Source organism: Aulonocara sp. 'chitande type north' Nkhata Bay, linkage group LG4, assembly GCF_057382095.1.
Source record: "Aulonocara sp. 'chitande type north' Nkhata Bay isolate Kocher_YH1m ecotype deep benthic linkage group LG4, A_spYH_male_GT1.1, whole genome shotgun sequence".
NCBI classification, from domain to species: domain Eukaryota; kingdom Metazoa; phylum Chordata; class Actinopteri; order Cichliformes; family Cichlidae; genus Aulonocara; species Aulonocara sp. 'chitande type north' Nkhata Bay.
In genome coordinates, this window is record NC_141347.1 from 26,100,003 (window position 1) to 26,126,775 (window position 26,773).

The 26,773-nt window shown below is 39.1% G+C and overlaps 1 protein-coding gene across 1 annotated transcript in view; it reads right to left on the minus strand.

The window, feature by feature from the left end:
* Nucleotides 1-22,006, minus strand: part of gcgra (glucagon receptor a) — a 66,734-nt gene extending 44,728 nt beyond the window's left edge. Inside the window, exon 1 of the mRNA XM_086289439.1 lies at nucleotides 21,711-22,006. The gene's annotated coding sequence lies outside the window, so the exon portion shown is untranslated. The remainder of the gene's footprint in view (nucleotides 1-21,710) is intronic.
* Between the last annotated feature and the right edge of the window lie 4,767 nt (nucleotides 22,007-26,773).

Sequence of the window (26,773 nt, forward strand, 5' to 3'; positions counted from 1 at the left end):
GTACTTTTCTAATTATTCTAACTGTCTTAACTATTTAAACATCTTTCAGTATCCTGCTCTGTTTGCACACTACTACCTGGGTTTGCTACTTATCTGTACTTTAATTTTAATAACTGCACAGTACTCTGTTTTAGTAACTATTGTCTATGATGTAAATATGTATAAATTGTGTGTGTTTATGTTCTATGTCCTGTGTCCTGTTCTGTTTGTATATGTGTTTTTTTGCGGATGTTAAACCAAATTTCCAATTGTGGGACAATTAAAGAATTATTCTATTCTATTCTATTCTATACTTTTAACTAAAAAAAATTATGTTTTTACAACAGACTGCAGTAGCAAAGCACCAAAAGATAACTATTTAAAAATGGTTCATTATACTTTGAAGACAGTAAACTACAGTGAAGGTGAGACTGGTATTGTTTATGTTCATGGGTTTAGCACAATGTCTTTCATCCCTGTCGTTACTGTCACGTGGTTGATCCTCTCTGTCTATTTCTCTTTGTGTGTGCATACGTGTCTCCACTTGATGCATAGCTCTGTGCCAATCAACTGGCACACCTGAGACACTTTCACTTGTCACGCTTCACAGTATTTAAACAAGGGCTGGTCCTAGCCTGCTACGTTATGATGGGCAGCTAGAAATAATAGGTTGAGAAGTACAAAGCTCAGGTTTCTGATCATGTTAAGAGGTCTGCATAATCTGGAGGCAGACTTTAAGCTGAACAGAGGTCCTAAACAGTGCGTTTGTAGAGCTATTTTTCCATATGCTGAGCGCAACTAGAGCTGGCCTGGATGCAAACATCAGTTCATCTCTCTCGGCTAGATTAACCAGTCCTCACATACAGTCGGTTTCCTCGTGTCGTTATTTGATCTCTGAGTAATCTTTGTTTCCTTGCCTCAGGTTGTGCTTCACTCATCAGCGTGCTATCTAGTCTTTTTGGATGAACCCAGTCTGTCCTTCTCACTTCTCCATGTATGACCTACCAGCCAGCCTGCATTCTCCAGCCTTCTCCCTTCATCAGCTCAGTCCTCCAGCCAGTGCAAGAAAACCTCCCACTCCCAGAACTCTGTTTCGTAGCTTTGCTATTTCTGCAATATCATAGTAAACCTTGCTTAGTTCAATCTTCTGAGATCTTTGAGAGAGCCAGAATGTATTCATTTTCATGAAATACAATGAAAAATGTAACATTATTCACAATACAATTCCCAAAAATGGGTTTCATACCAGAAATTTATTGCTGTCCAAAAACTATTAATTATATTATGCTATTCCATATGCAATAAATAATATCTGTTATTCCAAGTCAACTGCAGTAAAGTATAAGGGCTTTCACATGCTATTTAAGTCATTGTGTTATTTGCTGTTAATGTTGAGAAAGGAAACAGGAAACAGGTGTGAAGATATATTTTACTGTGTTTGTGTGTGAGCGTATGTGCATGCGTTGATTTTGAGGTACCTTTGGGTCTAAATATTACTGCACATTGTGAAAAACGAAGTAATTGTAAGTACTTCAAAACCTGTCCAAAACGTTAACAGAGAGGCTCATGGGAGATAACTTAATTATGACTGCAAGAGCCACACAGATTATGAGCAGAGGTCGACAGTTGTGTGGCGTAATGAAAAATTTGTGCAGCGTTTCCTACTGCCAAACCCAAAGCAAGCTGAGCTAATTTGTCTCAGTGTCACTTGGCTCCCACATCTCCTGCCCACCTCCTCCTATTCATGGCTCATATTCCTCATCTGTGTTGTCTCCCTCCATTTCCTCCTCTTAGCATCTGGCTCATCTTTAATCTAAAACAACTGGATTCCCTACAACCACTTGGCCAAAGACAGTGAAGCATCTTATTTACAGCTCCATCTCCGCAGTTACACACGCATAATGCGCTGTCTTAGATGCACATGCTTATAACACTCCTACATAAACACACACTCAAAGCACATGACACACCTAAAAAAAGGCTTAAAGCCATTGTTATTCAAACTGGGCCTCAAGTGCTTCGTAATGCTCCCAAAATAAATTCACCTACCCAGAGGCGTTTTAATTTGGATTTTTTTTTCATGTGTCTTCTACTCCAACTGTTTGTTAACAGCAAGAACACCGTCAGGCATGTAAGGCAGCGTTTGTTCCCTCCAGAGCTTCAGCGACATCTTAAACAGGCATCAAATGTCACTTGTTCTCCCACGACGATCTACGGTTCACTAACTGCGACTGATCCCCGCTTATGAATGAATTAATGACACAAACAAATTCTCTATGAACACAGCCTAATATGCAGAAACAACACACAGACAGCTGAGCCATGGATATAGACAATTTGTCATTCTGTCATCTACAAAATCCCCTACAGCATTATTATTCCCCACATGTCTGTACAATGGAGATGTATAACCATGTAAAAACCATGCCCTGTGTCTCATCACTGACAAATATGCTGCACCCATGAGAAAATATTAGGCAGGGGAAACAAGAGAGTGTCACGCAGGGAGCAAGCGAGCATGCAGCGAACTGCAAGGAAAGTACTAAGTAGCTGTTGATGTAATGTAGGTCAGGAACTTAAGAATAAATCTAGGGCCTCCAACAGGCTCTGCATGTCATCGGGGGGTCGCTATGCTGCAATAGGTCATTTGTCTCACATTAATATGTACGCTATTAGGACCAGGTCTCCGTCTAGCTGGTAATTTCTTTAACACTACAACCAAGGGAGCCACTTTGGCCCTTTGGCATTTTAAAAAAAATTATGAAACATGAATTTAAAGCCTATCATCTCATATTTCAAAACTTTTCCTGAAACAGGTTTAATCATCATAAATTTTGCGATTTGTGGGATAAAAAGAAAAAAAAATCTCTACCACCTATAGCTAGAACTGCTGAGAACATCATTTTAACGATAAAAAAAACAAAATCAATCAATCAGATGTTCCCAGAAGCCAATGTGATGATGTCTGTGGCTGAGGGGGGTAGAGCAGGGGCCTATGAAGCTGGCATCGTGATCGCCATCTCGATTAGCTAACCCAGGGTTTCATAATCCAGTTACAATTGAGTTCATATTGAGGGGGCGGAGTTGGCAGCAAATAGATGTGCTGGCAGCAGAGCAGCTGATTTATTCCCAACTTTGTTTTATTAATTTCAACAATGACATACAAAGTTAGCAACAGCTAAGTCAATCTTGATTTCAGAACAGTGGTATGTCCATTATACCATCCAGCCCCCCAACCCAAATTCTCCCCCTACCAGGTCCACAATAGACAAAACACCGCAGAGAACCAGTCTCTGCCCACACACACACACACACACACGCACACACACACACAAAAAAAACAAAAAAAAACAAAAAAGAAAACAAATCAAAAAATAAATAAATAAAAAAAAACCCAAAAAACCCCCAAAAAACATCACCTCAGGACTCATACACATAACAAGCATAACCCCCAAAGAACAACAACAACCACAACTCCCCCCCCCCCCCCCCGTAACCAAACAAACAAACAAAAACAAACAAAACAAAAACAGAGAAAACAATAGCAGAGAAAGAGAAACAGAGCAGCTGATTTAAACTGCAGTTTAGTATTGAAGCCTACAGCTTTCATTTACAAAGCAAGGAAAGAAACTGCAAAAAATGCAGACTGTGTGAGTATTGGTTAATTTTTTAATTGAGATTTTTAATTGAAGTTAAACCCTTTCTTTCTATCAGTGACCCAGAGAAAGATTGTCGTGCTTTTATTATATGTGCTCCTGCCAGACTTATAATCCTGTGTCCCACACCGCTCACTTGATCATTGGTCAGCAGCTTCTAGTAATTTAGAATTTCCTGATTGGCTTGTACAGCTGACTGGGCAAACTTTGGAAATGTCTCAGATTAGGTCATCTATCTCACTAACAGCACTCTAACTGAAAACATACCTCTTAGTCAACAGTTTCTGCTCTTCTTAAATTATATAAGTATCATTCCTTTGATGATTTTAAATGTCTTAAATAAAGTGACTTAACTTGGCTAATTTACTCTCACAGAGGACTTGCCAAGCTTAAATTACTCATTTATACAGTTGAATATATTTTCATAAAATAATTCAGTTCTACTTGGAAACATTTATTCAATAAACATTTTTTTAAAAGTATTGATTTAAGTAGAAAAACCAATTAAGCAAAAACATCTGTGTGGCATTTGCAGTTCAAATCAAACATTAACCACATTTAAATCCTTGGCTGTCTCTTTTTATTGGAAAAAAGAAGCCAAACAAACTTTGGATGGAGCTCAATATGTCTGTACACTGTAGCATGGTTGCATCACAGCGGTGGTTATCTCAGCCTTCACAAACAAGCCTGTTAGAAGTGTGTAGGAGCTGTGTAACGTAATCGGCAAACAGAGACTAATTAGGCAGTAAAAGAGATGAGCACACACGCACTAACACTTCCTTCTCATACTTCTATTCCTGTTAGTGCCCTGCACTGACTCTCATCCAACCCAGTGACCTTTGTGTAGTCTCTATAGTTAGCCTGTTTTTAAATTTCCTCAACAACTAAATTAATTATCTTAAAGGACTCAGGAGTGACCTTAAATAATCCTACACTACAAAAAATGTGTAATGACAAACACGGGGGGCGGGATTACACTGGAAATTGGAAAATACTCTACGTGCTGCAGATAAAAGTATCTGTTTCACATCTCCTCTGCAGGAAGGCTACACCCTGCAGCGATTATAATGTGCCATATCAGAAGAGGGTGCACAAAGATAAGTGGGATTACAAGTGAGGGAGCTTAAATTACAAGTGTCACTCTTGGGCTAGCTTGTATTTTTGTGCAGAGGAAACGGTGAAATGCTTCATCTTAACTTGTGCAGTAATAAGCTGCACTTACTGTCTGATACTGCATTAGAGGCCTGCACAGCATCTATTGTGGTGAACGGGGATGATAAGGCAATCAGTTGGCCTTTTCTAAAAACAGACTGCAAGCAGTTATGGTCAAGGAGTCAAAAAAAGACATCGTCATGAAGTCGAGGAGACATATATTGACTTATTTTCAAGCTATGGTACAACCTATTGTGTAACCTATGATAAGAAGATAAAAAAGAACGACTCTTTATGATAAACCTCATGAAGCAAAATGGCTTGTTATTGAAACTCCAGTTTCTAGTAAGGAGTTTCAGAGAAAGTGAAGCCGAGGTCATTTTCCCTACTGTAAAGGCCATAACATACCGACGTGTCATGTAACATTGTAAGCGGTGTGTTTTAGTGGAAACTTCGTCCTCAAAAGTCAAAAATCAATCAATGATGAGATGGTCCTGATGATTCTAAACAAGAAAAGGACCAAGCAGAGATTCTTGGTTCAGCCAGTTGTCACAAGAAGGCAGCAGCAGGGAGAATTCTGAAGCCGAGAGAGGTCACTGGCAGAGTTGGGCCACATCTAAGGAGGCAGAGAGCTTTTGACCTGGAGCAGCATCTAGCTATGTGTCTGAAACAAAATATTTTTCTACTATTTGTACATTCAGAACTGGTATGCGTTTGAGCTCCAGTGCACTTGTTGCCAAGTGAAGCGGTCTGTTTGGTCAGATCAGTTTGAGCTTGGTTTAAAAGAATAAATGCCACAAATTCATCTAGCAAAATCCTTCTTAAAATAATTTATTAAATATGTGAATTTAAAATATATGCATGGATTTTACACGCGTGGTCAATAAAGGCCTTCATCTTGAACAACATTTAGATTTGACTGGGATTCATATTTGAGCCTCTGTGAATTGGATGCTGATGAGTTGCAAAGAGATCCTACCACATTTTAGCCAGTCACCATAGTCAGCCTAGTTCATTTCCACTTACTTTGCATGCACACATTTTAGTGTACATTTTAATACATAATTTTAAACATTCCTTAGGACTTTAGAAATGAATATATTAATATTTTATCCTTGTGCGTTGTCAACGTTCTCTACCCAAAGTGCAAACTGTAGTATTTCTGCAAAGAGGTTTGACCTGCTGCAACATTTGCATTTAAGATTTGTTGTGCTGGTTGTCTGGTGATGGATGTAATGCAAAAAAGTCTTGAGCCTCCAGAAGACCTTCAGTAGTATGGTGCAGGCCTTTGGAGAGCATAAATAATACTCCATAAAAGCAGCTTGTTGGTCTGTACTGAATATTTGATGTGTTTAGTTTATGACAACATGTCTGAAAGACGACAGCGAGCTTAATTAATGATAACCCTTTAAAGAAGATGAGCTTTGACAGGAGAGAACTGCCCACCCGAGGTATGAATCATCACGTGGAAAAAAGGAACTAGCGACTAGGTCAGCTACGCATAGCTTGGGGGGGTCAAGGAAGGAAAACAGATACCCTGATTTTGCTCACTTCTGCAGCTTATAAATGTAATGAGACAGTTAATAGTTCGCCTTAGTTTAAACACAGCTATTCATAAAGAGTCACACTGGTGGAAAATCTTGCAGTATGCAGTTTCAAAAAAACAGCCTCCTCATGCTGTAAGTAGTCATGTGAAATGTAAACAAAAAAGAAATTGGGGAAAATGACTTTGTTGTCCTTTATATTAATGTGGCTATTTGGAACAGCCACTAGCACTTCGGATTTCTGGTTGACAGCACAGTGTACAAGCCACTTGTTAAGAAGCATAACTCCATACTGTGCATATGTTGCAAATGGGGTGCACGCATATATTTAAACAATTAAATAATACCATTCATACGTTTCTGCTTTGCTCGACTTTCATTTGCAAAATAATTTGTAGCAAATGAAAAACTGAGAGATCGAATCAGCTGCTTCTCATGTGAGTGTCTATCTTAGTCATGGACTGCAGCTAGCAATGACAGGCTGTTTAACTGCAGAAATTCTACACTTGTCCCTAGGTTCTGGTTAGTGTCCACCAAATTTGCAGCACATCTCCAGAGCAGAAGAAGGCCTGCTGACAAAAACTGCAGTCCAAGATAGTGGAATTTGAATATAACCATGGGAAAGCAGCTAAATGATATCAAGGATGACCACAAGAGCAACGGGATCAGTGAGTCATGGGACAAACACAGCAGACTTCGTTTTTGTTTTTTTTAACTGAGAAGACAATCCAATTACTAAAGGTATTGCTATTAGTAATATCAATGAATCTATTTATCCATCCATCTTCTGCTTATACAACTTAGGGTTGCCCGGTGGTTCCCAGCTGTCACAGGGTAAAGGCGGGGTATACCCTGGACAAGTAGCCAGTCTATCACATGACACTCACAGTCACATTCACACTTACAGCCAGTTTATATTCACCAGTGACCCTAACCCTGTTGAGACCTCTGCCTCAGCAGAGTTTCTTTAACCCAAACCTCCTTATGATTTGTTTGTTTAAAACTAACAAATTGTAAGCAATAAATCATATAAACCATGCAGCCTTTAGCAAAAATGATACAAACAAAACTTCTGCATTTATAAATTTATTTCTTCAGCCCTTATGCCTCCCTATATAAACTTTTCCAAATTGAACCATCACCAAGTTTTGATCTAACCAGTGCATCAAGGCATCAAAGGACATCTTGTGCCTACGCCTGCAACATCACTGGCTGCTGACAAAATGGCAGTATTTGATTTTTTTTCCACGGAGAAAATTTTTTTGGGATGTAACATTACTGCCATAGCCAGTTTGAAGCCGGCTATGACATTAACATCGGTTTAGTATTGCAATGATCCTGTCACACAGCCTTACTGTTCGCATAAACAGCACCAGTGCAAGACAGCGCAGCATATGTCAGAGAAGACTGCAGAAGTTATTTTGCTCTGTATGCTTTTTTAAATGAATCAGTAAAACTAGCACCAGAAATTTGTGTTTGTACCTATAACAGATGGCTGCACGTTGTGCATGTCTGAGTGCTACATATGAAGAGAGGTCAATGTCTCCCTCACTGTGTACACAAAACACAGAGGCCCACGTCCAACTTCCCGTCAAAGACACACTGACTTCAGCGGTCTGTTCAGTGAAGGAGGAGGGCATGTTGTTTTTCAACTCCAACTAACAATCCTCGCCACTGAAAACCAAAGAGAAAGACTTCATTCATGGTAAGGTAGCACAAACAAAAATATTCCTCTGGGAGACATTAGTCTCACATTGTCTCCAATTCAAATCCCTTAATTTACATACTCATTCCAAACCGTTTACCAATTACAGCACTAACGACAAGCAGCACTGCGGCAGTGACATTTGGTTTATGTGTAAGCTGTAAGACGCATGTCCTGTTAGAGTTCGTCAGACACACCCAATAACTAATGCCAAAGAAGTTATAAATTTGTTGGCTAATAGCATAAGAAAAACCATTCAAGGCAATGGGCGTATGTTCTGTATTAAAGTCACAGTTCTAAGTAGGGAGATAGATGAGAAAACTGATAATATTCTCAACTCCTTGAGCATATTAGCTTCCCTTAATATTGTGCACAAACAGCTCAATAAAGACAATTGGTTCTTTTGTCTGGGGGCTTGTGAGGTCAACAATTTCATGACAGGAAATAGAATAATACTAAATAAGGGATGTCAAACTCTTCTCGCAGTGTGGGCCACACACAGCCCACTTTGATGCTAAGTGGCCCGGACCAATTCAATTTGATTTTTATAGCACTAAACTGTAGCCTTTCTGTCAGTGTAAAGATGTTCAACTACACATAAAAGCTGAGATCTTAATTTGAATTAATTTAAATTAATATTAAATCCTTAATTTAAGAAAATTTGTTACTGTTGCTGTTACTTTCCCGTAAGCACGTGGCATTACTGCGTTACTAAACCGTGATTTTGTTTGTGAGAGTGTCTCATGACAATGATGTAAGGGGACATTCGTGGTAACAGACGTGTGCAGATCAACAATGGATAATATATAGAGTGCGGGAGAGAGTACGATTGTGCAGCATTTAATTCGTGGAAGTACTGACCTTACTTTGAGTTTGCTTCTGTAAAAAGTGACAAAAACATTAGCGTCTGCTGTACACTGCGTGGGAAGAAAACTTCTTTTTACAGCGAAAAAAAACCCTTAAATTTCTGAGCAAGTACCTAGCAAGCTGCCTCGGGAATATGAAATTCACGGAGAAACCCCCGGATCCTACCGCTGTCATGACCGCTGCGGCACTGGGCAAACCTCCACCTGCTCCGCTCCTGCTAAACAGGTGAAAATAGATTTAAGAATGACAGGACTCAGGCTATGTCCACACGTACACAAGTATTTTTGAAAGGATTTTCCATTTTTTTTTTTTTTTTTTAAAGAAATCCCGTCCACACATGCAGTTTTAAAAAATGTCTCCGTCCACATGTAAATGCTAAAAACGATAGGTTGGCCAATCCGAAGTCTAGAAGCATGGGAGGGAAAGACTGAACAGGGTCTTGTACTCTCACAAAACCTTAAGTACTTCTGAAAAGTTTTTGTTTTTCTGGAAGGGCAGATAATTTTGTGTTACTTTTCAAGTGCCTTCATCATTTCAGATGTTAATAACTAGAGACTATTTTTGGCTGTTGTGTAGACTCACAACTTAGGAATGAACAAAATGCATACAGCATACATAAATTCAATTTTTGGGGGGGACTGAAAGGTCTATTGCTTTATTACTTATTCAAGTTGGGTATCATATTTTTAAAAAGTAACTAAGTAACTAATTACTTTTGCAAATAAGTAATCAGTAGAGTAATGGGATTACTTTTTGGAGAAGTAATCAGTAATTAGTTAATAATTACTTTTTTCAAGTAACTTGACCATCAGTGATCATTAGTGCCACAACTGAGTAAAGATGACCAACGTTGAGCTATTGGCGTGCTGGATCCTGCTATATGTCCAAAACTGTCCCTGGAGCCTCTCTAGTCTCATTGTTCTTGGTGTAAATCTGAGAGAAACTGAGATGAGCTGCTCAAGCTGGTACTGGCACATCCAGCCTGAAGCTGTATAATATAGTAGTGCAATGTGGACAATGTAGTAGTGCTAATCTCTCAGGATGAGGAGATACTTCCTTGGAAAAAAATCTAGTTCCGACATGCCGCCTTACTGGACGTGGGACACGCTGGGTCAGCGGTTTCATTAGAGGGCAGCCACAACCAGCAACCATTGCACAGCTGCAGACTGTACTCATCCAGAAATAGGGAGAGCAATTTGTCAACAACAGATCCAGAAGCTTGAGCAATCTATGCACACACAGGTGACTGCATCACATTAGATGAGGCCAGACCTCATATTGAACTGTTTGTATGTATATACAAAACAATATCCATATTCTAATTCATTCAAATCAAGTAACAATCAAAATTGTATAAAGATGCTCTACAGTAGCCTGAGACTGAAACCTCTTGTTCTGAGCAGATTCCGCCTCATAAGGGACGATCTTACTGCTTGAATACAGCATAACGTAGTCTCCGCTGGATGTTGGTTCTCGTCTCTTACTGTACACTTAAATTCCACTGTGTTTTCAGCACAGCAACAGCTGGTTAAGACTGCTCCGTCAAACATCATTTTACCTGTTTTGGTTTTAAAAGGTGGAAAAGGTGAGTTAGGCAGGAAAGTTTACTTTTGTCCCCTTAGTCACGTCACCAGAGCCATTGACAAAATAGAAGAACACTGAGAGGAAGGCCTCTACGACATTGGTTTCCAATACAAATTGTTGGAGGAAACCCAATTTTCTTGGGTACACAAGATTTAACACGATGCTGACTTATATCCAACACTGGATTCAGGGGTTCAGTTATAAACTTTGATGCGATACTTGGGCTCTATTCAATGGGAAACCCATTAACAAACTGTGCACCTGAACAGTTGTACAGCCAAACGTTTAACATCAAAAATAAGACCACATGAAAAACATCTTATGAAAACCTCATCTTTTTTTTAAATTAAAACAAGAAAACACTGAAACAAATTTTCCAGATTCTCATGGACATGACCAGAAATTTTCTATTTATTTTAATCCTTAAAATGTAGAACATTTTTTGACTACGCAGCAATCTGCTTTCCTTTTGTCTAATCCTCTGTACTTTAGCTGTTGTTTACCTTGTGTCTTACAGAGCCTCGCTATGTGGAGGAGGCAGCCAGTCGCTGCACTTTTCTGATTACTTTCTGTGACCTGAAGCATTTTCTGCGCCATGCTCTTTGCATGAAGACCTCACTTTGAGTAAACTATGTTGATTTAACATGACAAGTGCATGCACAACTCTATTCAAAGTGTTTGCTTTTCTTCTGTGACATCTTGGGCCTTCAAACAAAGATTATAGTTGTTTTATATACTCAGCGAGGATTAGATTTGCAGAAATAGCAGGATGGAAGCAGTTTAAAATTTGCCAAACCTTCAAAAAATACATACATTGGAGCAGGGGCATTTAAAAAAAACAACAACAAAACATTTCATTATGAAATGATGAGTGAACGAGAATTCAGAGATTATTTGTCTGTTGATGGAGAAAAGTTGTCCTGATGTGCGACCCAAAGCCCACAGAAGAAGCATGGTTGCAACAGTTTCCAGCTGAGCAGTCACTGAGATAAAGCAACTGTTGTTTGTGCATAGCAAAAGGATCTATGTTTGACCCTCAACTCATATAGATACAACAAGGGAGCAGGGGGTATTTTTAGCACCTAACCGATGTGGATCTGAACAAATGGAAAGTTGCTCGATACCTCTGCCTGCTTCAGAGTTTACAAAAGTGAAAGCGTTCCTGTGTTCTTTGATCTTTTTTAAATCCTTTGCTGCTCCTATGCAGGTATTGATTCCTCTCTGATAAACGCTCAAGTCTGTACTTTGTATGGAAATATTTCAGCGCGCACCGAGGAGGACTTGACCTCGTGCGGAACAGACGTACTGTCACGCCCCACTGAGACGTGAACGTATCTGTCACCTCAAATTTTGATCCACAGCTTGACCCATAGTGGCCCGGCTGAAAGGCTACAAGCACATGGCCCCTGTTCAGCAAACTGATGCGTGTAGGTCGGTCATTAGTGTATAATCATATGAGTCTGACTGGGTGATTCATCTTGGAGAGAGAGAGCACGAGTGATATGTCTCCATCATCACAACCCACTGACTTCTGTCATGACTTATCTGAGAAATAATTCCAATCATGACCTTCAGCCTGTGAGGCGACATATCCCAGTCCATCTACAACACTGATTACACTTAATGAGCAGGTTTTTTTTTGTTTTTTCTGTAAAGCACGATTTACAAAAGACCCTCAGAATTTAGTCTAAGTATTAACATATGGCAAAGAGAGCGGAAATCTTACTGTTTCACATCTGCTGAGCTCAAATATCAAAGATACTCTACTCCCACACATATGCAGCTACTCACTTTATAAAATCATTGCGGGTGACAGACAAATATATGTGACTTTGAAAAACTTATTTTTCATTTAGGCCCTAACAGATTAATATAGGAAATCTACAAAGACAAAAGAGTCACATGGCTTGGTGCAGTCTTAGATGATGCCAAGTAAAGCAATACCAGTGCAATGCAGTCTGTCATTCAGTACCTCTTTTATCTTTCTTCCTAAAAAGATAAATAATAGAGCAATACCGGTCTGCTTTCATTTTTGGGGTATTGAATATGGGTTTTTGTAAAAAAGACACAGTTGCATCTAAGACGTGTCCATGATGCACTGCATCTCACTCCTAATGGATTACATATGTACTCTTGAGCAGGGATTCTTGATTCATTGGCTACTCTTCATATTTCAGCACCGCAACCTTTTCCTAAACCCAACCAGTGAGTAAAAACAAAACTGATCACTGAACTGAGCGAGCGAAATCAAAGTAAAACAAAACAAAAAACAGAGGCCAACACGGTCTCCTGGCTGCGTGCTATCTCTGTGAAGCCAGCAGCTTCTGAAAAATGACAGCATCTATCACTGCTTACTCCTGTCATTGGTAACCTGCTGTTGTCATTCTTCTTCTTCTTTTTTTTTTTTGCTTTCTGTTTTCATTCTCTTCAATCTCTTTCCTTCTGTTATTGCAGACTCGTCTTAACTAACGGTGGCAGAGATTTATTTTAAAAAAAACCAAAAAAACCATTTAAAATAGACAACGGTGTTACAGGGGCCACACAGGAATCTGGATGCCAACATTTTGCATTTCACTTTTCTTTTCTTTTTTTTAAACAACAGCATGGTGATTCAGTGACAATAAGAGGGTCATGGGTTCAAATCTACAGGCTGGCTAGATAGATGATTCTGTCTCTCTCCAACATGTCCAGGGTGTGCCTTTTACCCAATTACAGCTTGGATTTAGTAAAGCTTATCCAATCATGAATTGGAATAGAATTGAATAATCAAAGAATCATGATGAGTGGACTTGTTTTTGTCCTATCTTTGATTTGAACCAGGTTTCACCATGTAACTCAGAGTTTTCACGTTCTCTTTTTATATCGTCATCACAACAATTTAAGTATTGTGATTTAAGTGCATTGGAGCAATTGTTGTTGTGATTTGGTGATATATAAATAAAACTGAATTGAGCAGAAGAGACAGATAAGGTCTCTTTCACATGGGCCTAGAGACCCACTGACACTGGCACTGGCAGGTACTATGATTGCTAAAGCCCCAGTCACACCTAGAGACCAGTCAGTGACATTTTTCCCTAGCAACTTCTGGTTGCTAGGGAAAAATGTATATTCTACAACTGATTGTTCAGTGGTTTCTGGACATGGTTGCTGTTGCTAGGTGAAACTGGTCACGAAGAGGTAAACAGTGCTCCACTGAAAACATCTCTGGGATTGCTTTGGCTGCAGTTTGCCAACTTGTCTTCACTAAGCAGTAGTGAACCTGTACTGTACAGCTGTTCACTGTTGTTTTTAAATGTGGTTCAGTTGTTGTTCAGTCCAAACATTGTCTATTTCCCTTTTGGGTCACATGAACTACCGCTCTGAGCGATAGTTAGTTGGATAGACCAGTTGACATCTTCCTTACTAGCTACAGGTTACTGTGGCAATCCGCTAGCAATCAAAGCAATCACAGGGACGCCTTTAAAATCTGACCATCAGAAAGCTTTACTAAGTAGGGCTCACTCTCTAGCTTTTAAGCCTAAATTTAGTTTCAAAACAAACAACAACAACAACAAAAAAAGAAAACAAATGCAAACTTTAAAAGATACGTCCTCCCAATGGTTAAAATTTTTATGAATGGAGGAATGTACAGTGTGCTTCAGACACCACAGCAGTAAAACCTTCCACCAACCATTCAAAGGTATGAATGAAAGATTTAAAAAGTGCACTCTTGTAACAAATTTAATTTCACAACAATTGTTCTTCTTATGACACTAAACAAGTACTGACTGAAAAGGGTGCATAACGCTTCTCAACTTCCCTTAATGGGCTCATACACTGGGAAAATAAATCCTCAAACTATTCCATGGGACCTTCTTAAACTGACGGAATGAAGAAAGGAAGGACATAATTTACGAGTCTCAGTGCATGGCTGATATCCAAAAGGAATGTGGTAAATCTTCGTGCTGTGAAGCTGAAATAGCAAAGCTCCTATAGAACCAAGAATGAAATGATGCATTTGGTTTCTGAGCGCCGCATTTCTGGTTTTCCTCTATTTACTCCATTATAATAGGTTTCTTATGTTCAGCGTGTGTGAAAATGGAAAAAACTATGATGCAATGATTTCTGACTGAGACTGTAAGGCACATTCTATAGCGCAATTATATATTAAATCAATTTGAAAACCACTATTTGGCTGTTTTCTTGGCAACCGCAAAAGCTCTGATCGCTTTTGGTCGACACTGCAGAAACAGTTCAGTCTGTGCACCATGAGTGGACTCTTTGGGCATGTAAGATTGATTGTCTTTTGTTCACAGGGGCAGGAAGGTACAATGCTGCCTGCCACACGGGCCACAGTAAGTGATGGAATGTGCTGCACTTCATATCTGATTCTGCTGTGGGTACGGAGCAGAGAACATGCAGGAAAAGGCAGCAGACGCTACGTAGAGACCAGAGAGCAACATCGGGACATGGCCCAGATGGGCATCAAGGGAAATAGTTTCCAGCCAAGACATTAAGTGTGCACATACTGGCAAAGAAACAAGAGCACAGTCTAGCTTGCACTGTGCGTTGTGTGGAGTAAACAAAAGAAGCAGCAATGAGCATCCAGAGTAGGCGCAAGGTTTTTCTTTTTTAAGCCATAACAAAAAAGGCTAAAAATGAGGGAAGGTGTAAGGCAACCACTGGGTAAGTCCTTTTCTGGTGCTATATATATCAGTTTATTGCTCTTTAAAAGCAAATAACTAATTAAATTTTTTCCTACAGGTGTTGGAGTGGTTTCATAAAGGAACTGAGATGGCGCTCTGCTATTGACACTCTGCTGAGTGTACTTGGGAAGATTTAATAACCTCTTATCTTATCAGTTTAACCCAGTGCGCACCTGAAAGTTGGAACAGCAAAGTCAACCATTAAACTGTGCCTCGAAGCTACGTGGACGTCGATGTATATTAAATAAGCAGTAGATGTTTCCTGCTGCTAACAGAAAGGGATTAGTTCTAATTTTTCCTGTTTAATTGTGTAAATAAAGATCGGGTGTGCGCACTTGTGACCATGGATGTGTGTGTGTAGTGGCTTTCCGATAGGTCACCGAGGTGATGTGTTGAAGGCAGACCTACCGACACGTGTCAAGTTACGGCTAAAAAAATGACAATGTCCGCACATTTACCTTTGACTTTTCCACTAAATGCTAGCTGCACTCTTTTATCCGCATAGAACGTCACAAATCACGCGGTTGGGTAGACTAACCAAATTTGCGCTATGGTTACACTAACTATGGTTACACATTGTGACAATGCGCGCCACCTGGCATACATCAAACTGAATAAATAAAGTTATCGGTGACTGCCTCCTAGTTCATGGAAAGCGCATCAAAATGAAAAGAAACAAAAACAAATTTATTAATAGATTTATTTAGAAACCAACTCTATGTGACAGTAATTCAAGCCAAGGTAATTTTGTGTGTGTTTAAATAAAGCTTTTTGCCTGTATACAAAACTTGGCTTACATTTCATACAGCGTTCCGTCCTATAAAGTGTCTGACATTGCATGTTTGCATACAAACTATAAGTTGTTGCCATCTTGTGGCCGCACTTGGCTACTGTCTCTGGAGGCAAGCTTGACTCTGAGCCACTGGAGTCTGTAGCTGCTGTCATTTTCAAGGGTGTGTCCTGGAAGCTAAGAGGCCAGGAGCTTTTTTGTGGTTCTTTGCACTTAATCAGTATTGCATGCACTATATGTTAATTATGTTTCACTGCTCTAAGATCAGTTGCAATCTGCATGTTACCGCAGAAGGACAGTTAGAAAGTAAGTGAGGATATTACTGTGATTTTTCATTTCAGCAGATTAGTTTTAGCCAGGAAAACCTTTATAAAGAAAATTCACATAATGAAGAGGGTACTGTGATCTCTGGAATGTCCCAAGGTTTTAAGTTTGTGTACGTATGGTTTAGAGCCTAAAGTCTTTGTTATATTTTAGTTCTAGTATATATCAGTTAATTGATTATTGGTGTCTGTGTTTCTCCGATTGGGACATAGTATGAATAATCACTTGGTTGGCTGGATGCAAGTTTAATGAGTTGATTTTCTTTTTCTCCCTCATTTCTTAAAAAATATTAACCATGTCACACAATACTAAAGCTTCAATTCAGTTTGCTTTTATTATACTAATGTATTTCTTTTTTTCCATTAAGGTGTAGGGCTGTTTTTCTAATCAGATTAAGACATGTTTTTCTTTTAGAGAAAGCCATACTACAAAGATATGATAGTACACAATATGATGGTACTGTGTGAGCTCAACCTTTAATATTCGCAATAGTAATATTACCCATACAACACTGATGGGGAACATGGAAGGGTGAGTATCATCTCTGCTTGCCTTTCAGCAACAATCACCCCACTTTACTGGATTTTTGCATAATCACAATGCATTTTAAGCTTTTCACTTGCTATTTTACCCTCTCTTGGCTGCTTTGACTCACACGTAGGAGCATTGTCCCCTAACCACAGGGCTACTGGTTTGATCCCCAACCCTGGCCTCTTCAGATGGCGCCACAGCCTTAGCACCCAGTGGCCACAGTACGTTACAGCGATTGCAATTTCAATTTTTTCTGTTGTTGTTTTTACATTTTCCTAGCTAGCAAATTGAGAGTTTGTTTTAGGACAACAGTAATTTCCCCGTTTCAGTTGTCTTCTTAAAAAGATGCACTCTGACAGGAACACTCTGCACTTCTTTTCTATTTGTTAGACAAAAAAAACAGCAATGTCAAATTTATGATAGTGCAACAGCAGCTTTTCAGTTCATTACTTTTGTGCCAACATGAATAATAGATTTGCGGTGCAAAACATTTTCACCTATTGCTGTTGACTGAGCTGGAGAGACAGAAAGAGAGCACATAATGTATACATTTGTATTTATGCATGCACTTCACAGAGATTTCAGTAATTTTGTTTATGTCCAAATGAGTCATGAAATTTGTTTGTGTGCCTCTGTGTAATAGAATTTGCCTTTTTCTGATGTAGTCATGAAGGAAATATGCAGGTAATGTAGTCAGTCTAAAAAAAAAAACTAAAACTGTATTTTTTTTCTTTTTCTTTCTTTTCACATGCTCTCTGATTACACTATAACAATAATTGACTTCCTTAATCCCCAATATGATGCACAGATCCATAAGAGAGATGACTTTTACTCCTTTTTCTTTCTTCTTTAATTGCATGGACTGGCCTGAGGATAGAGACGATGAAATATCACGTACAGTTCGATCTCCCGAGAATTTTTGTGTTTGCTCATGCAGGTATGAGTGTATTCACATTGTATGTGTGTTTTGCGGTCAAGCTGTTATGAGCTGGAGGGGGCACAGGGCTAAGTGGAGCCTAGCAGCAATATCTAGATGGATATTGTGGACTTCTCTTTTAACAGAGTGACAGCACTTTGTAGTGGAAGCTATTCTTAGAGCCCCTGGTTCAATTGCATTGGTCCAATTGAATTGGAGGATGCCGTGCCACACAGGACATCCATGGTCACTTGATGGGGCTGACACAAACACTCACACTCTTACACTCACACCTGTCTATCACACCTCCACGAGCGTTAATCCAGCTGAGGCTCTCCGGATCACCTTCTTCGTTCTGTCTCCTTTGTTCGCTCACACGTTCTCTTCTTTTGTCTCTCCAGACACTCTCTATCGTTATCTCTTCGCTATTACTCCCTCTCTCGTCTCAATTGTCTTAACCACAGCCGAGGGAAAAGTACAAAGTTAAGCTGCAAGAAATTACCAAGGACGCTGTATTTCTCTGTTCTTGTTGTGTCTCTCATCCTTGTCTTGTTAAGGCGTCTCATAATTAGGAAACCATGGCTATTTTTGAATGTTGTCTATCCGTAAATGAATCTCTTTGCTGCGTTTTTAAAAAAAACTACCTGCTGGGTCAAACTCATTCACTTATGTGTAATGGTGTAATGTAAATTATCAGATGCTCCCATTGTGTTTTCATATAAAAAATAAAAAAACAAAATGAAGTGAAGCAACTTTGGACAGCTGATGTATAAACATATTAATGTTTTGCACTGGTATTAAGTAAAATCTGACAAAGGGGTTTTTTGTAAGTTATCTGGCTGCTTAGATGACGACACTGACCACAATATAATGACCTTACTCAAGTGTCTTCAATGCAACTAAACAGCAGGGTTGAAATTAAAACATACGTAAACATACTTTCTTTTCCTGGAGGAAAAGAAAATGTCCTTTACAAATGTACTTAATTTTGTAAAGATGTATTTCCTAAATTAACGTTAAATACATTTCAGCCCATTGATGTTGAGCTGATTCTCATGTAGAGGACAACTACACTCCTTTGTCTATTTCATGGACTCCCTCTCACAATTACTAACTGTGGATGTTGTCCAGTTGACACTGACCAGTAGAGCCGTGTCTCTATTACCACAGGTCCCTCCCATGATATTCATCTCAACATGCCAAATGTTTTTTAAGAAAAACAACAAAACCTACATTACTTGACTACAAGATAAAGACACAAAACTAACTCCATGACAAACACACATTTATTCTTGCTTTACCATAGAGACTTTGACAAAAAACACCTGCTGTATTTTCATTTAAAGGAAAGGAAAAAGTCCCACAACTAATATCACACTTTTTGTTACCAAACAAAACTGAATGAAGAGATATAGCAGTGATAGTGAGTAGAGCCACTTGACTTTCAGTGCGTCCTTTCTATGTGAACTCTGACCAAGAACAACAAATCCTTTTTTCACCTTCTTCTTAAAGAACTCTTTTCTGTTGGAGCTTTGGGATCCTGCAGCTGAACGTGGTGTAAAGTACTAGCTAACAGCACTCAGGGCAGTGAGAAGGTCAGAAAGCACTCCCAGCTTTCGCTCTCTGGCCCCTGAGACCAGATCGCAGTCTGAATCATTTAGCTGGAAAGTTGTTCCAAACCACAATGTACTGCATGCATATGAATGTCCTATATCTATGTAACAAATCCAGCGATCCCTGTATTGTCATTCAGCATTTTTATCTGTGGCTATACCGAAACTCATGACTGTGGAAAGTTTGCCACACTGATTGTAGCTGCACTTACAGAGCAGAAGCTCACTTTATGTATCGCAAAACCTCAGTAATGTTTATTCTGTATGCACTGAAACTTCTGTGCCACCCACTAATGTTTGCAAATTAAGACTAAATACATCATCCAGTGGGGCACCACTCATTCACCGAGTGCACCTGCACACACAGACCCACCGAGGAGCATGCCTCTCTGATGCATTACTGCAGCAGCAGCTGTAATAGTAATGAATATGCTTGTTTAGTAATGTGCCAGAGGTGTTTGCCTAACAATGGGCACATTTATTAGCCACACTATGCAAAATGCACAGGGGCCTAAGGACCAACATGTTCTCTCATGTGATGCTGCTCAAGTAGGTTTAATTAGGATCAGAAACACTTGTGGACAATTAAGTCCCCTAACAATTAAATTCTTATGTATTTTATGCACACAGAAACACGACTGTAATTATTCTGCCTGTACATTATTAGATGCATGCGTAGGCATACAGAACAGGGTCGCGGGATTTAATTTGCTGCTGCATTGAAATTTCAAAACACAACAAACAAATAGATTTACACATATGCACATGGTGTTAATTAAAAATCTTCAGGTTCCTAACATGTATTTTGTAACTCTCTCTGAAACAGTTGCAAATAATTGCGCGAAGAGGGTGACTACTTTAAGCTGAGTGGTCCGTTGTTTTGGACTGAAGGGGACTAGGTTTAGTCTGGCTGAACTAATAAGGTCTCTCGACTGCCATTCGTACACTGTGGACACCGTAGCGCTGTAGGCTACGGGAGAATGCAAAGCAGCAAAGTCACATTTAACACTAAATTAAGCCTGTACGTTCAATTTAAATCCACTTTAAGATTAAGAGATTCTTAAAAATTGATCCTTGCTTTTCCACAATGATTTGCTTAATATACTATTTGCACGTGCTGTAAAGGAGTCAGGAGAAAACTTTATTCATCCTTCAATTCCGGACTCCGGACTAAGACCACCAGGTACTGGAACAGCTTCTTCCCCACAGCTGTCAGACTCCTGAACTCTGCCTCCTGACATCTGACCCACGTTAAACTCATGGACTGAACATACACACACCCACAATGGACAACTGTACCCTCAAACACAATAATAACATGGACTGAACCACCAGTCACAACCACTAGCACTTTATATAGCCTCTGTAGAAACTATCTACACCCTCACTTATCTTAACTGCACTAATGTATAGCTCTGTGTAAATAATCATTCTGTACATTTGATAATCTTTAATCCTACAACTGTTTACAACTTGCATAGTTCCCATTTCTGTATAGCTGTATATCCCAGATTCTGTAAAGTTATTTATTTCATATTCTGTATAGTTTTTCATATTTATATCCTGTTCATATCCTGTACATAGCTTGTACTCACTACAGCCTGTACATACTTATACCGGTAGTTATAGAATATTCACAACATACTTCATACCGTGTACATTATAACATACCATAATAGACCCATTTCTGTAATGTACTCACATATCTATATTATTGCTAATACATATTGTAATATATCTATATCACTAAAGCACTTCTGGATGGATGCAAACTGCATTTCGTTGCCCTGTACCTGTGCATGTGCAATGACAATAAAGTTGAATTCTATTCTATTCTATTCTATTCTAATTATTACTTCTATCATTTTAATATTTTTTTCAATGTGCTGTTGTGTAAGACCAGTAAGACCACTTTTCGAAATACAACACACCGTTTCTGTATTTTTGCACAACCATTTATCCACAGAACACTCGTATCTTTGACATGTGGGACTCAAGATCCCAGATAAAAGACCGTTTAGATAACACGGCCTTTGAACATTAGCGATAAGTGACACTAAATGCAACTGGAGGGATCCAGAAACACGTTTCCAGAAATGTAAATGTGTCCGAACATGCAGCAGAAAAAGAGAGAGAGAAATCCTTTCATTTCGTTTCGGCAATTCCAATTTCGGAAAATAATAATAATACCGATAATAGAGTTTTATTAAAACCCTTCTTGGTAATAGATATTTTAAGGTCCATCACAGCCTGCAACATGGCCAGAATGATGAGATTCTGCTCACGTGAACGAGCTCACTTGTGTCAATATCAAATATCAAATTAAACCAAACTCAATCAAAAAATAAATGCAAGGCAAATTACCGTTGACAGCACGGGATTCCGCCGATTCTGCAGATGTGATCTTTCACCGCTGCTCATCATCTGAGCCGCGTATTCCCGGTGAGTTCACGCGGCTCCGCTCTAATCCAACTTTCACAATAAATTACAGCTCGCCTCGCAGATAAGTTGTCTGCCCTGTCGGGAGAACTGTTTGAGGAATTTGGCGAAACTCTTAAAGTACGGAAAAATGATAATAATACAAAGATATTAAATAAATGTATTAAAGTGAACGGTTTGGGTCTGTCTTTGTACTGAGCGCGAGCGCACAGCTGCTTACTTGCGCTCCTTGTACCCGTGTGACGTAAGTGACGAGGGGTGGGGAGGGGGGTCATTTAAACACTGGGTCAGGGTGTTGTAGCGTTTTTCTGTGTCGTTTGACGAACGTGGGTTGTTTGAATTTCGGACTGGACACTGAGCTCTTCGTTAATTAGGGCTGATTTGTTCTCGTGTCTTATTCATCTGGTAGCTGCAAACATTTGAACTGAGCCTCATTCTGCCTACATACACACCTTACATGCCTTTTAAAATATAAAAATAAATAAATAACGCAATTATTCTTTGCCTTACTGTCCCACATCTGTAGACAGTGTCTCACGTTTTTAACGACTTCTCAGGACATGCGTTTGTTCAAAGTCTTCATTTATACAGACTAAAATGTGAAAACAAGTCTTTTTTCTTATAGTTAAAACTCGTCTAATGCTATGCTCATGAGTAAAAGTTAAACACTGCCTGAAAAAGTAACAAACCTTGCAGAATTTGGTGAATATTATGGCAACTACAAAGAAAATGACGTAAAGTATCTTTTTCCAAGTTATTGTTCAGTTTTGCACAGGAGATAGTGTATGTGTGTGTCATAAATTGGCTAAAAGGGCCAAAAATGTTTTTGTTTTGTTTTTTAAAATGACATCATCTGCAGTCTATGGATGTATCCCTACTGAAACCCAAAGACTACAGGAGTGTATAAAGACTAGGCACGAGACCACAAGAACAAACTTCAGCATCATTTTATTCTTACTGTATCTACTGAGGAGGTGTGTTGCATTCAAATATATGTTTGAGTACCTCAGCCAGTAAATACAGGCCGAGCTGCATCAGCTGCTCAGGGAGGAGCCTAGATTTTCTTTCTACTTGCTTTGAGGGAATCTTTGTGTGCCTTACAACTTAATGCACTCTGAGATACACTCTGACACTCTGCTGTTGAGAGATTGTGCAGATCAAAACTGAAGTGCATTGAAAGCACTGCAGACCGATGTCACTAAAAGAAGATACAGTCATGTGGGGGGAAAAAAGTGTAACCTTAGTAATAGCCAGGTACTTATAATGCACTTAGTTGAAAATAAAATAAAAACACCCAAGACATACATCTGAGACTTTATAGGCCTCAGTTAGCATTTTGGATGTTGAAGGTCATCATAGTAAAGTTAGAAAAAAGACTGAACAAGTTTGGTTTATCTGGAAAGATTGCCAAGCCAAAGCCTTTTCTCTTTAAAAGGATCAGTTTGCAAAACTGCCTCTGATAAAACCACAAGCCTTCTGAAACAATGTCAGACAAGCCTGGAGGGGAGATTTCTGGCCATAAAGCATTGGGAGAAAACCAAATAGCATATCAGCACAAACACCTTATACCAACTCTCAAGCATGGGGGTGGAGGAGTGATGATTTAGGCTTGTTTTGCAGCCACAGGACCTTGGCACATTGCAGTCACTGAGTTGGCCATGAACTCCTCTGAGTACCAAAGTATTCTAGAGCTAAATGTCATCTCTGTGAGTGTTAAAGCTGATTGAAATGGGGTCATGCAACAGGCATTGATACCCAGATCACCAGCAGAAACAGAAAGTCTAAAAAACAAAAAGAATCAAGAAGCAGCAATGGCTCATTGAAATGCTGCGGTGGGACCTTAAGAGAGCATAAACAAATCCCCACAAACCTCAATGAACTGAAGCAATGTTGTAAAGAGCAGTGGGCCAAAACCTACCAACATACAGAAGACTATTACTTCAAGTCATTTCTGCTTAAGGTGGTTTTAAAAGGTTACTATATGATGGGGTATGGGACATATTTCACATGAGAGCAGCCATGTTTTTGAGCTGCAGGAGGCAGTCAGTGATCTGTGGATTGACCCTAGAGTAGTGGAGGTCCTGTACCGTCGGCTTAGCATCAAATGCTAGAGTAAACAAACACTGTTGTTATGCATGATACAGATAAAAATTTTCATCTTTACCATGAAGAAATCATGCATTTAAAAGATTATGAAGTCAGTGATCAATTTTCAAGATTCAGAAGGATGCAAGACTATAAAATGAAGATCACATTTACATCATTATGATTTCATTGGACTCTAAGACTGTGGTATTGCAATAAGCCAGGGACTGCACTGTGCTCCCATTACGTGGCGTGTCCTCCAGTATTAGTGTATTATTTTGGGATATATTTGTGTGTGTTTTTGGGAGGCTGAGATCAAACTTTCATATTGGCTGAGGTGAACTTTGTCCTGCTCCCTCTGGACATCTCATGTTTTCCCTCTTCTCTCACTAGCCGCTTCGCTAAACTGCTGTAAGTCTTTATCCTTAGCAAGGTCATTTAATTTGTTATACTGAACAGAACTAATGCTTATGCTGAGAGGATTTAGGGCAGCAAAATTTCTTTACTGCAAATAAGGGTTAAATTTGGTGTAACAGAATGCCAAGCCCAAAATAATTAATGCCTTCCTCTGTGATATTCACCCTTGATGTAGTCTGTATTCATGGTTTTAGGAGAAGATCCATCACATGCAGAATGTGGGCTGTTTTCTAGAGTGCGGTGAGATGAATGTTTTCAAAAAGGATTAGCTCGCATTTTCACCAAGCTACTGAAAATGCATTGAGTCCTGTCAGCGTTTTTTTTTTATTATTTATGAGAAAATCCTATCTCACTATAGGGACTTCCAGAAGGGGGGATTTCTTGGCCTTTCAACCAACTAATCAGTCACCTCGCCTTTGGAGAAAGTGACTGCATGAAGCACTAAAATTAAAAGGAGATGAAGTCTCCTGTTCGCTGTTGCACTAAATCCCTGAAGAAAAACACTGTGGTCATTCTTGCAAAACACAAACACACTTTATTGAACAGTGAACTTTGACCGAAAAAAGGCTCAAAGACCTTTTGCATGTGTCAATACGCTCTGTTCAGATGAAGCAGACATCTGCTACACTGCTTTTTCACTTAAATCTAATATTGTAAAACACACTACTCAGCCACTTATAGTATACACTTATTACATTGTGCTCTGTAGTAGTCTGTCCTGCTCTTTTATTCTGTCAGTTCATCGTGCTTATTGGTTTTGACCCATTAACCCTTTCACAGTTTGTTAAATAATCTTTCTTTTTTTTCTGATAAGTAAAGCCATAAATTGCCAGTAGCAGCGGACAGTGTCAGCCGATAAGATTTCTCTACATGCACATATTTTTATCAGTCCTGTGCCGCAACAGCTGTCAGGTTTTGAGTGGGGTAAAAAATGGCAAGCAGCAGCTTCTGTGACTTTTGTTCCCGAGAACTGAAACACAAAATATGCAAGAGCTGGGCGTGAGCGAGACTCGATGTTATAAACTGCCTCAAGCTCCCCGAGGCTGCAAAATGCTACGATTGTGTCCAGCTGCCAGGCATCATTGCATCTTTAGTGAAATGCTTTTAAATTACATGCATCCCCCTCAACCCCATTCTCTGAGACATTGTATATACCCAGACCTGAATTAGCTTGACACATTTATAGGATTTATTGAACTCTAAATATCAAAGGCTTGATGCTTGTGGCACCGTCTATATATATTTTTCTTTCTAGAATCATTTCATGAGCTGTAAAAGACAAAAGAGAGCAAGAGAGCAATGCCTGAAAACAACTAAGGCATATTCCTTGTTCTTTACAAAAGACCCTCAGGCTGCAAAACAAAAAAAAAACACATTAGGTATATTCACATATGCAAGAGTGCTCAGGCTGGAAATAGAATAAGCCACACAGTATTAACCAAATGACAGAGAAAAATGCGTGCTTGTGATTGTCGTCTGTGTGAGTGTGTGCTAGGAGGATGTGCAGCATTTCCACAACCATCCAACAGAGGGAGCCAGCACAGCAAAACCAAACAAGTACACAGCTTTATTTACAAATATTAAAATATGACACAGACACTAAAATGATTTTTTCCCCTCTGAACCCCCCAAAATTATCTCTCTTTCTCTGCAGACTGAAACCCGTATTTTTGTTTTATGTAATCTAGTTAGATTACAGGACACACGTTTGTCTAACTGCATGCAAAGTAAACATTTGAAGAGACAGATAAGGTCGCTGCAAAAGGTCATGTACACATTGTATTAAAAGGTCAGTAAATTAAAATACTGCTGTCATGCTTAAATTACATAATTACTAAAATAATTACTTAAACTCTATAGTTTGGATAACAGAATAAGTTCATGGTTTTATAGGGATATAGTTGTAAGTATGATACAGCTGCCATGTCACTGCTTTATATCTTTGTGTAAGTTGTAATATATGGCATATGGAACATTTTTCACTGTAACATACATTGCTGTGCCAAGTAAGTGCAAAACCCAGTGGAATTGCAGTTGTGGTCAAATTAACTAAGATGCATGCAGGCAACAATGTAGCAGTAGCATGGTAGTAGTGCATATAGATGCTCTTGTAGGCTGTGAAAAGCTAATTTTGAAATATTCGGAGGAAAGTAATATTAATTATCTTTGCCTTAAGTGTTCATTTGATTTATTCTCTTTTCTATTTGGGGCATTTATCATAAGTGTACTGTATCTTCCTCAAAAAGGTTTGGAAAGTGTACATTTATACGCTGCAAAAACAGGATTTTTTGGACTATAAAAAAGGTTAATGTTAACATGTTAACACTGAGGTAGTGGCCAATTTATAATGTTGTAATTTTGTTCTCTTATTAGCTCAGGACATATTGACAACTGATTGCTGTGGATGTACAATGTAGGTTCTGCTGTTTGTGTGACAAAGTTCAGTGTTACAGTACCACCACAACTACGCAGTCTGCATTTATCTT